The 13,849-nt window shown below is 39.3% G+C and overlaps 1 long non-coding RNA gene across 3 annotated transcripts in view; it reads right to left on the reverse strand.

Annotated features, from left to right (window-relative positions):
• Positions 1-13,849, reverse strand: part of LOC146004306 (uncharacterized) — a 75,677-nt gene that overhangs the window by 22,740 nt on the left and 39,088 nt on the right. Inside the window, exon 1 of one of the 3 annotated variants that reach the window (XR_014443912.1) lies at positions 519-600. The exons of 1 other annotated variant lie outside the window; for it this stretch is intronic. This is a non-coding gene — a long non-coding RNA (uncharacterized LOC146004306). Of the gene's footprint in view, positions 1-518; positions 601-13,849 lie in introns of those variants that run through there. One more of the 3 variants, XR_014443914.1, reaches the window with a different exon arrangement.

Genomic DNA, 13,849 nt, shown 5'->3' on the forward strand with positions numbered 1-13,849 from the left:
TCTCTCTTCCTTCAAAAGGATCGTTGGCAATCGAGCGTCGGAGATATATTTCTCTTCAGAAATACATGCATTCCCGGTCGAATACATTCAAGGATGACAGAAAATACCTTCACGAACTTTGAAAATGCCACAGAAACTCATTTCCGTATGTAGTTTCTTCTGTAAAGTTGAAAAAACACGTTGTGGTCATATGAAACTGTTACTAAAACTTTTAGGCGAACCCAACCACGACTGAAGCTGCAAGTCACGTAAGATTACCTAACCAACACACGCGATTGTAGTTTTCTACACGGTAGTAAAATTTCAAAACTTCACACGATAATCCACCGTCGGATTGATTTACATGTCTGGTAAAATTAGAATCGTATCACAAAACTTCCAGATTTGAGATGTCAACAAACCACGTGTAGCAATTTCGCAGTTCTTAAAAGTTCATCAAGTAAATGCATCACACAATTTCAAATAAAGATATATCGAATTTCCAAGACGCCGTAAATGCGAAGGAAATACATAAATACCTTGACCATTCCGCTTCAAATCTTCTTGACTGCATATGACATTCCAAGTACCCGCCCGCCATGTCGAGTTGGCGAAGGTGCAGCAGGTACCCAAGGTAGGCAGGTACGGTACCAGCTGGCTGCGCTTTTAACTGTTTGTGTGACGTAAGCAACGAGCTGAAGTACGACGGATCGTATGCTGTTTTCAGCCATCATGAAATTGTACTCGTAATTAAAATTTAGAAGGGGAAATACGGACGAAAGCAGGGCTGCGATTAAGGGGGGCATTGGCCCCCACTTTTTGCAAATCTTGCTGCCGCACTATGCTAAACGTTATCTCTACCAAGGGAAAGTAAACTGTTCTCCCCTCCCCCCGTTTTGGAACCAAATCGCCGCCATCGGACGAAAGCAATTTCTGTTCATTTATGCACAGTAACCTAATCCGAACTGGACATGTAGTTTATTTCCCACACAATAACAACAGTTTATTTTTTCGCTATATATTTAAACAATTTCATTATCCTCATCGCCGCGAGACAATGTTGGTGAAAATTCAGTCTTATGTATATTCGATAAGACGGAATATATATTAAAAATCAATGCCATGAACTACAAGCCCTGTCTCGTCAATACAGAAAAAAATATATCGTGTGCCCTACATGTGCTAGCCTCACCTTTTACAAAATGTTGATCGTCGTCTCCGTAATCAAGAAGTCCCGGGTTCGATACCCGGTGGAGCCACATTGCACAGTGGTTCGTTTATTGTTCACAAGAATTAATGGAAGTTACTATCTTCAACCGGTAATGGGGTGACATGTGGTCAGCACGTCGAATCCCCGGTAAGTATTAAATAAACACAACAACCGTATTCTTTAACAGTCATTAAATTACGTAAATGTATGTAACATAGTCATGTTTTTTTTTTATTGGAGGAAGGCACCTTGCTTGGGTGAAAATTTAATCTGCAGCCGCCCCTGACCAGGCACGTATCTACAGGGTGCCCCACGAACGGCGCAACTGGGAATTAAGAGTGGCGTTACTTTGTAACCGAAACCTGTACATACATAAGTCATACACCAAATGTTAGCCCTGTCCAAGTAGATATCTTTAAACATAGAAACAACAAACGGGGTGCAGTGTTGTTCATGCAATGTTGCCAAATGTAAGTGAAAGTGTAAATTTGTTTTTCCACAAAGCATGGAAAATTGCATGTCAAACATTCGTACGGAAATTTGGACGTCAATTTCCACCTTGGGTAGGTGGACTATTTCGCCATCTATAGTTCAGAGAAGAAAACCGATCGTTTTCGCGTATAGCCAATCCTGAAATGCCTCGTAAAGGCGTTCCGGTCCAAATGGGTGTTTTTTAAAAAAATATGAGGTACAGTGGCAACACTGTTGATGTTTGAAGGCAACAAAAGGTGTGTTTAGTGATGGTCTATGACATGGAAATACTGGAAGCAGGAAAAAAAGAAAATGAAAATTATGGTGAAAAAAGTGTTACTTACCTACTCCTGGCAACCATGCAATGCGCGTAACAGGCAGTGTAGCTTTACAAAAGATGTTGAAAATGACAACCATTTTCCCTGAGGCATTCATCAACACGTTTTATCATGTTGGAAGCAACTTTATGCAAGGTTGATTGGTTTATATTGTTAATGGCTGTGCAAATGTTTATTTTTAGATCATCAAGTGTTCTTGGGTTATTAATGTAAACTGTTTGTTTCAAATAACCCCACAGAAAAAAATCTGGAGACGTCAGATCCGGGGAGCGACTGGGCCATAAGTTTTTGCTTATAATGTGATCGCCAAAAACCTCTGCCAACATGTCTAAAGTTTCATTAGACGTGTGACATGTTGCGGAGTCTTGTTGAAACCAACAATCACGTTCATCACGTTCCAACAGAGAAATAAACTGTGTGATAAGGTCACGATAAACTATTCCGTCAACTGTTGTGTTGAAAAAGAATGGACCGATTATTTTTCTCCGCGAAATCGCGCACCACACACCGATCTTTTGTGGATGAAGTGATTGTTCATGTAACAAATGGGGATTGTTAGTTGACCAGTGTCGAGAATTTTGGCTGTTCACATATCCATTTAAGTGGAACCATGCTTCATCCGTGAAAAAAACCTTATCCAAAATATTCACACCATTGTCTCTAATAAAATTTCTAAACCACTGGCAGTATCTTACACGTGCACCTTTGTCTGCTTCCTTCAGTTCTTGCACACAGCCTGTCCCTTATATGCATGTAGGTGCAATTGTTTTAACGCTTGGTGAGTTGTTGTTTTTGATACACCTGACTGTGCAGCAAGTTTACGAACAGATTTCCTGGGAGATTGTGATATTCTCTGCTCCACATCCTGCAGCACACCTTGTGTCAAAACTGGTGGTTGTCTGTGGTAGGGTTTGTCATTAACTGATCCTGTTTCACGAAATCTGGAAACAAGTCGATATATCGTCGAATTTTCTGGAACACTGTTATTCGGATATTTCTCGCGACACACAGTTTTTACACTAGCGTACGATTTTGAACAAAAATAATGTTCCACAATGAACACCCTCTCTTCCAAAGAGTACTTCATTTCACAGAACAATTCTAATCTTCCCCTACGAACAATGCGAAATGCACGGCTCAAACAGTTCTGAGTACACAACTAACTGATTCTTTTGTTCTCGTTCGGTGGGCGCTCTTATCGCATTGCATGGTTGCCAGGAGTAGGTAAGTAACACTTTTTTCACCATAATTTTCATTTTCTTTTTTCCTGTTTCCAGTATTTCCATGTCATAGACCATCACTAAACACACCTTTTGTTGCCTTCAAACATCAACAGTGTTGCCACTGTACCTCATTTTTTTTTAAAAAAAACACCCATTTGGACCGGTACGCCTTTACGAGGCATTTCAGGATTGGCTATACGCGAAAACGATCGGTTTTCTTCTCTGAACTATAGATGGCGAAATAGTCCACCTACCCAAGGTGGAAATTGACGTCCAAATTTCCGTACGAATGTTTGACATGCAATTTTCCATGCTTTGTGGAAAAATAAATTTACACTTTCACTTACATTTGGCAACACTGCACCCCGTTTGTTGTTTCTATGTTTAAAAATATCTACTTGGACAGGGCTAACATTTGGTGTATGACTTATGCATGTACAGGTTTCGGTTACAAAGTAACGCCACTCTTAATTCCCAGTTGCGCCGTTCGTGGGACACCCTGTAGAAGGTCCGAACCAAGTGTGTAATAACAACAATTGAAATTAATCAAATATGTATGATAATTTTTATATATTCTTATCACATGAGTAAGTAAAAAAAACGATATAAGAACAGACATAACAGCAAGTATTCATTATCTGGCTTACATATAGTTTCCATCGCCCAAATTAAGGAAATTAATGTAAAATATTGAATTAATATTCAATTCATGTAACAAAAAAGAAACGTCATATCCAGTTGACGAAAAGTAAAGTTCATGATTAATATTTTAGGCAGTAATGTGCATAAATCTTCTTTGGTACTGTCATTCAAAGTTATGATAATCCTTACCAGGCACGTATGCAAGGGGGGCTTGGGGGCTCGAGCCCCCCAAGAAAGTTTTCGGTTTACACTAGATAAAATGAGATTTTTTGTTTCTTGTGGTGTTAAATAAAATAATGTGACGTTCATTTAAGGAGAGAAATAATTATCGAGGCAAGACGGAGAATACTCTATAATCCTGTTATTCGTAACAGCTCGTATCCAAGGTGGGCATCAGGTGTCTAGAGACCCCCTCCCCCAGGAAATTTTTCAGTTTACACTAGATAAAATTAGGTTTTTGTCTTATTGAATAATGTGACGACAATTTAAAGAGAGAAATGCTTATCAAGGGAAGATGGAGAATGTTCTATAACCCTGTTGTTGATAATATTGCACGTAAACTTTTCTTACGCTTTCTGTGTTGTCGTAGCGAACTTGAACACTATGTAGAGACTTGTCAGTATTTGGAAGCTGCACAACAAAGGTAGCGCCACAGGTAGGGCGATTCGGATTCATTCGTTCTTGAATAAGAGAAGGAGTCGAACTACTGGCAATATTTACGAATCGTTTTATCTGCGGAACGTTCTAGAATAGCTATAATGAGGATATTAATACGCGGCTTCAATTTCCCGGTTGATCTATACAACAGAATAGGTTGAGACTTCAGAGGTAAGTGTGACAATTCATACAGTCAATATCCATTGGTTGCTTTATAAGATCTAGTGATTCGAAAATGAAAAAGGACTAAATACCGTAAAGTAACTAGTTGAAGTTCGGGCCCAAAGCTAAAGACATGACGACAGCGGAACTTCAGTGTAGTGCTACGAGTAGTTCGGGTCGAGAGCCGAAGTGAATATTTCGGCAGTATCTGGCAGAGCATTGGAGCGATTTATTAAAAAAGAAATAAGCTACACAGATCAACTGAAAATCAAAATGTTGAGTGATGATTTAGTTGTGCCAGGACCAAATTTTGTGTATGCAGTTCGAGAATTTCATGGCATAAAAAATACTTTTATTTAAGGCTACTGGGTTCGACACACACTCAACAGACTTCAACCAGTATTGGAATAGTCGGGGGGTCAGCCGAGATTCAAGACGAGTGAACGCCTTAACCCGCTCGGCTACGGAGGAGGACATTTTGAGTAGTAGTGTACATAAATCTTCTTTGTAATGTCCTTCAAAGCCGTATGATCCCAATATAATCCTTGCCTTCTAAAAAGTTCAAAGGAAATTAATAACTAGAGACCGGATGTTTAGGCACTAAAAACATATAAAATAGGCAGGCAAATAAGCACTTATAATTTTCAAAATAGGCATTAAAATATAAATAGGCAATAAAAAAGGCAATTAACTCAAATAATGAAGATAGACATACAAAAATATATAGGTGTTGAGTTGAGTTGGTGCTTTAAGTCCACTTTATGCACAGTAAGGCTAATCGGGACTGGACCTACAGTTTAAAGTGGGATCCGAACCTCTTTGTGCCTACACCGGGTATCGAACCCGGGACCCCTTGATTACAAGGCGGCGACGCTACCACTGCACCATCGGGGAGGCCCATATAGGTGTTGAAAAAATATAGAAACATACCTGTACATTCTTTATAGTTGCTTAAAATAAACCAGGAGCTCATCATTAGAGAGAGACAGCAGTCCAATATTGTACTTAATAAATCACTGCAAACAGGAGTCACGTCAGCCCAAAATTTTCCATGTATAATGGCTACACACAATAGTCTGACAAAAAAAATAGTTGGCTACTTCCAACCAGTACGCAAATTATTTAAATATACACTTTATCACTGCACACAGGGTTATTTCAGTTAAAAAATTTACACTATACAGCGTGTCCACAATGAGACTCCAACATTTTGAAAGTCTATAACTTTTTCATTTCAGATTGTACAGCTGTGATTCCGGAAGAAGCAGAAGCAGAAACTCAAAAAGTTTATGTGGTAACGTTTTAGTGCACGCAATAGCCGTAGTGGCGCTGCAACAATCGATTGTTTGAAAATGGAGATTCCAAACGAGCGTGCACAGGTTCATTCGAAAGGAGTCCACAGAAGTCAGTAGACAAGCAGTGAAGAACTGTCGACCGTTTCATACCAAGTTCTCTCGCTGCTTGTCTTACTGACGTCTGTGGACTCCTTTCGAATGACCTCCGCACATTTTCTACAACCTGTTCCTGGATTCTGCGTTTACCACCACCGTGTCCTTTCAAAACATTGCCGGTCGGCAGAAACTGGTCACACCACTTCTTTATAGTCTTGAATGTCGGAGGATCCTAATTGTACACACGACGAAAGTTTCGTTGCACTTGAATAACTGATTTTGTTTCTGCATACCACCACACAACCTGTGCACGCTATTTGGAATCTCAATTTTCAAACAATCGATTGTTGCAGCGTCAATACGGGTATTGCGCGCACTAAAAAGTCACCACATAAACTTTTTGAGCTTCTGCTTCTTCCGGAATCACAGCTGTACAATCTGTGATGTGATGTGATCTGTACAAAATGTTGGAGTCTCATTGTGGACACGCTGTATATTCCACACAGCAGTTCGAACTAAAAATCTGTTTAAATGCATTTCAAGTTTGTACTGTACGGTTTGGCAGTCTCTGAATAAGAAGCACTAATTGCGGTTGCATATCACAACAAGGTATTTCTTCAGGTGATCAACCGACAAGTTATGTCTGCGATCGGACAACACATTTTTTAGAATTGAAAAAGATCTTTCAACCTCCACAGATGTTACCGGAGCATACTTAAAGCACGCGAGAACATGTGGATCTAACTCAGTTTGTATATTTTCATCTTTCAGAACTTGTTGAATTGCCCTTAACTTGTCCAAGTCCTTATTAGCTGCAATAACTCGCTAACTGTTATTTTTAAATTTCTTGGAAGCATCGGAAACTAATCCTGGGAACAGGAAATTGTATGCACCGAGTTCAGTCATGTCCCAATTCCCAATTTTAAAGAAAATGGCCAAAATAGGCAATATCTGGCATTAATGAAATAATATAGGCAATATAGTATGAAATAGGCAAAATTAAATTTCCTTTAAATGAAGCTAATCCCTGGCCTTCGCAACATTCGTTTTCATCATATCTCGAACAGGAAAGAATAGGCATTTTGCCTAACATCCGGTCTCTATTAATAACCATCGATTATGGAACAAATGTTAAATATTTTCATTACTTAATTTTAGTACTTCTGAAGTATTTGGGGGGTTCCGCACCCCTGGACCTCCCCCCTAAATACGTCCTTCCTGTCCTTCAAAGCCGTATGATCCCAATATAATCCTTGTCTTCCAATAAGTCCAGAGGAAATTATACAAATTCTAAAATAATATATTTTTCATCATTTAATTTTAGTACTTGATAAACCATTAAGGGGGGGGCGGACCCCCTGCTACTTACTTTATAAGGCGATGGGTGGGCGCCGGACCCGCTTGAACAGGTGGGAAAAATCTCTGATCTCCCCCGCCAGTGATCGAACCCGGAGCTATCTCATAGTAGTCAGACACCAAGAGGTAATAAAGTGACAATCACTTGGGCAATATTTGAACACGCGACTCTCTTAAAAGCTAAAAAGAAGTTCAGAGAGACGATACTAGTATTTCAGTACATCAGATTATACGTAGACGATTTGGACCCGTGTGTCAATGCATGCAACACCTAAGAAAATATTAAAATTTACTTTGGCAGGATATGATACTTCATGTAGTACGGGAAAAAAAAGACGAGAAACGCCTTGTCAGGATTCGAGATGCGATGTTTCACTCTTTGCTACAAGAAGTTGAGAAACGGCAGTATTGTAATGCGCGTGAACTTACTTTCTGGGAACAAGGAATTAAAAAAAAAACCTCACCAGGATTCGACCACGCCATGTCTGCATTAACAATAAAAAACACGATACCAGATACACAGACACAAGAATATTCAGCCAGGATTTCAACATGAAGGAAAAAAGGTAAAAAAAAAAAAATAAAACCTTGCACTCATGACACATCACGGACCAGAATTTGAACACATGGCAATATATGAAGCAGCTAAAAAATAACTCTTTTACGAGGTACAAAAAAGTTCATGATGTTGTCAGTATTACAATACAAACTTCTCGTTAAAGGGAAAATAGGATTTGAATACACGGCAATATATGTAACAGGAAAACAAACACAAACGATTAACAGTTACTTTGGAACGATTTGAACACGTTACATATTATGTTATAGTGAAAAATAAAAATACCTCACCATGATTCGAACACGCGATCTCTCTCTTAACAGCAATAAATAAGTTGAAAAAGACGATGCCGGTATTTCTACACAGAAGTATACAGAGCATTCCGTGACATTCGGTACGCTTGCCGCCGAGTCTCGTAGCGAATGTCACGGAATGCTCTGTATATTTTGGATACATATATAATAATAATAAATATACTCCGTCGCGATGTCAACCTGTGGCACATTATGTTACGGGGGAAATGGATATTAAAAACACTTCGCCAGGATTGGAATACGTGGCATTTTATGGAAGAAGATGAGAAAGACAATACCACTATTCCAATAAGCCAGATTCTATGTAAAAAAAAACCACGAACTCTCAGCCAATATTTGAACATGAGGCAATGTAGGTTAACAGCTTAAAAAAAAGATTTGAAACCATGTTATGTAACCGCGAAAAAATAATAACAAAAACTCATAAGGATTCGAACACGCGATATCTCTTAAAGCAACAAAAACCTGACAAAGACGATGGCAATATTTCAATAAAATACGATACACCAGATTTTAAGCAGCGACTACAAAAAAGTTCATTTTCATCGCACAATTTGCATTCCATATGAAATTCCAAAAAAGCAAAACCGGGAAGACGCATTAACGGTCCATCAACCCCCTAGCCCGGGAAATAATGATACCCCGGAGGGGTTGATGGACCGTCCGCGGTCTTCGTCACTCATTCCAGTGACTTTCTTTTTGGCCAACTTGAGGAGCTGACCACAAATTTTCTTCTTGACCAACTTGAAGAGCTGGCCACAAATTACGCGGTCGGCTTTCCAGCGGAGATTTGAACCCGGGTCTCCCTGCTGGAAAGCCAACACCTTACCGATCTATCCACGCCGGTAGGGCAAGAAGCGAAGCCTGCAGAGCGACTTTCATCGGGAACTCCAGTCACGCGGAACCGAAGTTCGGTTCGGCTAACTTCGGCTATCGACGTCAATCGTGACGCTCTGCACGAAGTTAAAAAAAATGCACACAGATGGGGCGACGATCGTTGCGAACCTAACCTTGCGACAACTTATTGAAATTCTTTTAAATTCTTTGAGTTGGTTTTGTGTGGATAACGTAAAAAAAAAAAAAAAAATGTATCACGATCATTTTTGGCAAATGTCTTAAAAGTTTTACCGAGACAGGTCGCTTGTGTATTTACGATACTTGATCTACGGTTTAAAACGGAGTTTTATGCACGGTAACTTAATCATAATAATAATAATAATAATAATAACACTGGTTGACATGGGATTCGATGTCTCACAGATAACTGTTGTCTCTGAATAATTTCAGCATGCTGATTTCAAAAATGAAATCCATATACTCCCATCACGTCAGAATTTTTCTCAATTTTACAATCAAATTATGATATTCGCCATTACAGTACATTTATTACAACAAATTTCATTTCTGTGATCAGCATTGAAAATAATTCCAGAATCACTTATTGATTTGGAAATAACCGACATTTCCCCTTTGTTGCATTATGTAATAAATGTACTGTAATGGTGAATATCATAATTTGATTGTGAAATTGTGAAAAATTCTGACGTGATGGGGAAAAATGGATTTCATATTTGGAATCTGCATTCAAAATACTTCCAGAAGCTCCTATTGATTTGAAAACATCCAAACTTTTTTCTGAAAATGTCGACCAGTGTAATCTGTGGCTCGACAGCCCTGAAATGGCCTCGACTGCCAGTCTTCCTCCAACAATCCTGCCTAAAGGTGTGGTGTTCTTCAACCGGTAATGGGGTGACGTTGGGTTAGCACGTCGAACCCTCAGCCGAGACCGGATTACACTACTCACTCGTACCTCCCCAATTTCCTCCCGATGGTGGGTTGCCACCGGTGCTATACACAGGCCGAATACCCCGAGATTGAACACAAGCGGACTCGAACCCATGCTGCCGTGCCGCAGTCGGAATCCAAAGCACTAGACCCCAAGGCCGGCAGAGGCGTCTCCTGAACGCATGGTGCATGCTGCGCATGCGTCAATTGTGGGAAAAAGGACAGCTTGAAGTGAAAGAAAGTAATATGTATTTTCCCACAATTGACGCATGCGTCACTTCAGATCCAAAAAAATGTAATATAATCTTAGTTGAGCGTTCTCATTAATGTCGTCGCAGAGCAAGCTGTCCTTTTTTCCACATTTGACGCAGGAGACGCCTCTGAAGGCCGGTATGTAAAGTCAGAAAGCTGCGACGATTGGACCCACGCCTCACCCAATGTAAAGACTTGGCCCTCAAAAAGAGCTTTTTTCCCCTAGTACAGTATGTAACATTGTTATTCGTACACATAGAATTTCCGAGGAAAAAATGTTAGTGAAGGTTTCACCAACAAATGTCAATAAAAATGTATGTTCAAAGTGTATAAACAGAACATATAATTTGTGTGAAAAGAGAAAAACACGCTGTTTCAAGCAACATTGTTATTTTTACAGGCAAGAGTTTCTATCTTCCTCGCATACAGCGCCACCGCTATTCGGGCGATTTCGTGCAGTTTGCAACTTCGTAACAAGTTTGAACATGCAGGCGCGCTCTCCGTCGGCGTAGGAACTGTAAGCCTATCGTCTATCTATATCAGCGTGTTCGAAATGGGCAAGGTGAAGGAACTTAGTTCCGATCTGAAGGATGTTATTATAAATTTGGCTCTTAAGACGTTATTCGTTAAGAAAAATTGGACAAACAGTCAATAAATCACACTCCACAGTTCAAAACATAGTAAACAAATTTAGAGTGGAAGGTTCCACAAAGAATGTGCCGAGAAAACCAAAAGAGAGACTGTTGAATAAACGTGATGAACGCTTTATTTTAAAACAGAAAACCCCCGACTAAGTGTTCCTTTGTTACGACCGTTAGTAGAAAATGTTGCTCACAAGATGATGTCCGCAGTGGCGTGCCCAGGATTTTCGAAAGGGAAGGGTTATGTATACTTTTTCTTTGTAGTCAGCCTTCATTTTGTCATATTTTCCTATCTTTGATGTTCTTTTTTTTTTTTAGGAATTTTGGGCCAAGGGGGGTTATATCCCCTATCAACCCCCCCCCCCTGGGCACGCCACTGGATGTCCGATCAAACTGTCCGACGTGGCTTGTGGAAGCATAGATATCATGGCAGAATACCACGAAAGAGGCCGTATGGAAGGTGAATCGCAGGAATAGACTTTCATTCGCGAAAGAGGACATCCACAAGGACCAGGAATTTTGGGATAGTGTCATATGGTCAGACGTGTCCAAGATTAATATATACGGGTCAGATGGGATAAATAGGGTCTGGAGAAAATTAAATAAAGACAATGATCACATTAACACTGTTCCAACAGTTAAACACGGTGGTGGGTCATTAATGATTTGGGGCTGTATGTCGTCCAAAGGTGTTGGTACCATCCAGTTTATTGATGGTATGATGGATGCATATGTCTATTTGGACATATTGAAGAACAACGTACAGCAGAGTGCCCAAAAAAATGGACATGCCGCATATCTAAAGATTCCAACAAGACAATGACAGTAAGCATATGGCGCGAGTTAACATGATTTGGCTAATATGGAATGTGCCCAAACTACTACAAACACTAGCTGAAAGTCCAGACTTAAATCCCATTGAGCATTTATGGGCAATTTTGAAGAGGCGAGTCCATAAAGCAGGCGTCAAGTCCAAACAAGAGTTGAAAACTGTTGTGCAAGCCGACAGGAATAAAATAATCTCTGAAACATGTCGGAAACTGGTTAATTCTATGAATAACAGGTGTCAAGCAGTAATTAAAGCCAAAGGATACGCTTCAAAGTATTAGAACTGTCAGTCAATTTGCTCTGAATATATATTTTTTCTTTTATATTATTAAGTGTAAGAATAGAAAAGTTGTACAAAAAATGGCATGTTTCTCTTTCAGTTTCATTTAATTTATTATTGTCATTGGTTATACAGAATTTGGGTAAGATTTTATGTTCCTAATGATATTAGTTATTGAATTGTAAAGAAACAATTTCAAAAGAGTGCCCAAACTACTACAAACACTAGCTGAAAGTCCAGACTTAAATCCCATTGAGCATTTATGGGCAATTTTGAAGAGGCGAGTCCATAAAGCAGGCGTCAAGTCCAAACAAGAGTTGAAAACTGTTGTGCAAGCCGACAGGAATAAAATAATCTCTGAAACATGTCGGAAACTGGTTAATTCTATGAATAACAGGTGTCAAGCAGTAATTAAAGCCAAAGGATACGCTTCAAAGTATTAGAACTGTCAGTCAATGTGCCCAAACTACTACAAACACTAGCTGAAAGTCCAGACTTAAATCCCATTGAGCATTTATGGGCAATTTTGAAGAGGCGAGTCCATAAAGCAGGCGTCAAGTCCAAACAAGAGTTGAAAACTGTTGTGCAAGCCGACAGGAATAAAATAATCTCTGAAACATGTCGGAAACTGGTTAATTCTATGAATAACAGGTGTCAAGCAGTAATTAAAGCCAAAGGATACGCTTCAAAGTATTAGAACTGTCAGTCAATTTGCTCTGAATATATATTTTTTCTTTTATATTATTAAGTGTAAGAATAGAAAAGTTGTACAAAAAATGGCATGTTTCTCTTTCAGTTTCATTTAATTTATTATTGTCATTGGTTATACAGAATTTGGGTAAGATTTTATGTTCCTAATGATATTAGTTATTGAATTGTAAAGAAACAATTTCAAAAGAGTGTATTCCCTTTCAGATATTAAAGCATTTTCTTTGAAAATCCGTGTGTACGATTGATTGATTGATTTAGTTTATTTTACTTCGCGTTTTGTGCCTCTTGGCTAATTTGCGAAGATGAGAATGAGTGATGAAATGATGAATGGACATTCACAAACAACCAAGCCCGAGCGGGATTCGAACCCGGGACCCTTGGCGTCGCAGCGCGATGTGCTAACCACTCGGCCACAGGGTCCGGGCCGTGTGTACGAATAAGAATGTTAGGGTTGAAAGCGGGGGATCCAAGCATTATATTCATGTGGAACAAGTATACTTTCGATTAGTATAATCGGAAAGAAAATTCCTCCGATCCTGATAGAAGCAACTTTGCCGCGTGTTCTGCACGAAGTTCAAAATATTGCTCACAGATGGGGGGACGATCGATCCGAACACAATCTTGCGCATCTAAACAAACACGCAATTACGACATGATCACAGATCGAATCCTGGCCTTTCAAAGCAACTTATTTTTTCAGCCAATTCCATTTTGAATTACAAAATAATCTGAAACTTTTTCAAGTGAAACGGCTGTTTTTTCTGCAATATCAAGAGTGGGTGACGGTTTAAATTGAGGTTTATGCGATTAAAATGCTATATTTTACGATATTATTTTTTATAAAGTTCCACATGTTACTCATGAAATACATATTCGAGAACCTTTAAGGTTGCGACAGTTGCGTGAAGTAAAAAAATCCTAATGAGTAAACTGCTGATGTATTTGAACCGTGATACTTTATAGCAATTCTATGTTGCTCCATGTTGAAAATACTTTCCTTCGGAAAGTTGGGAATTATGTTTCTTTCTGTGTGGGCTACGTTTCTTTCCT

Source organism: Lepisma saccharinum, chromosome 21 (assembly GCF_977018435.1).
Source record: "Lepisma saccharinum chromosome 21, izLepSacc3.1, whole genome shotgun sequence".
NCBI classification, from domain to species: domain Eukaryota; kingdom Metazoa; phylum Arthropoda; class Insecta; order Zygentoma; family Lepismatidae; genus Lepisma; species Lepisma saccharinum.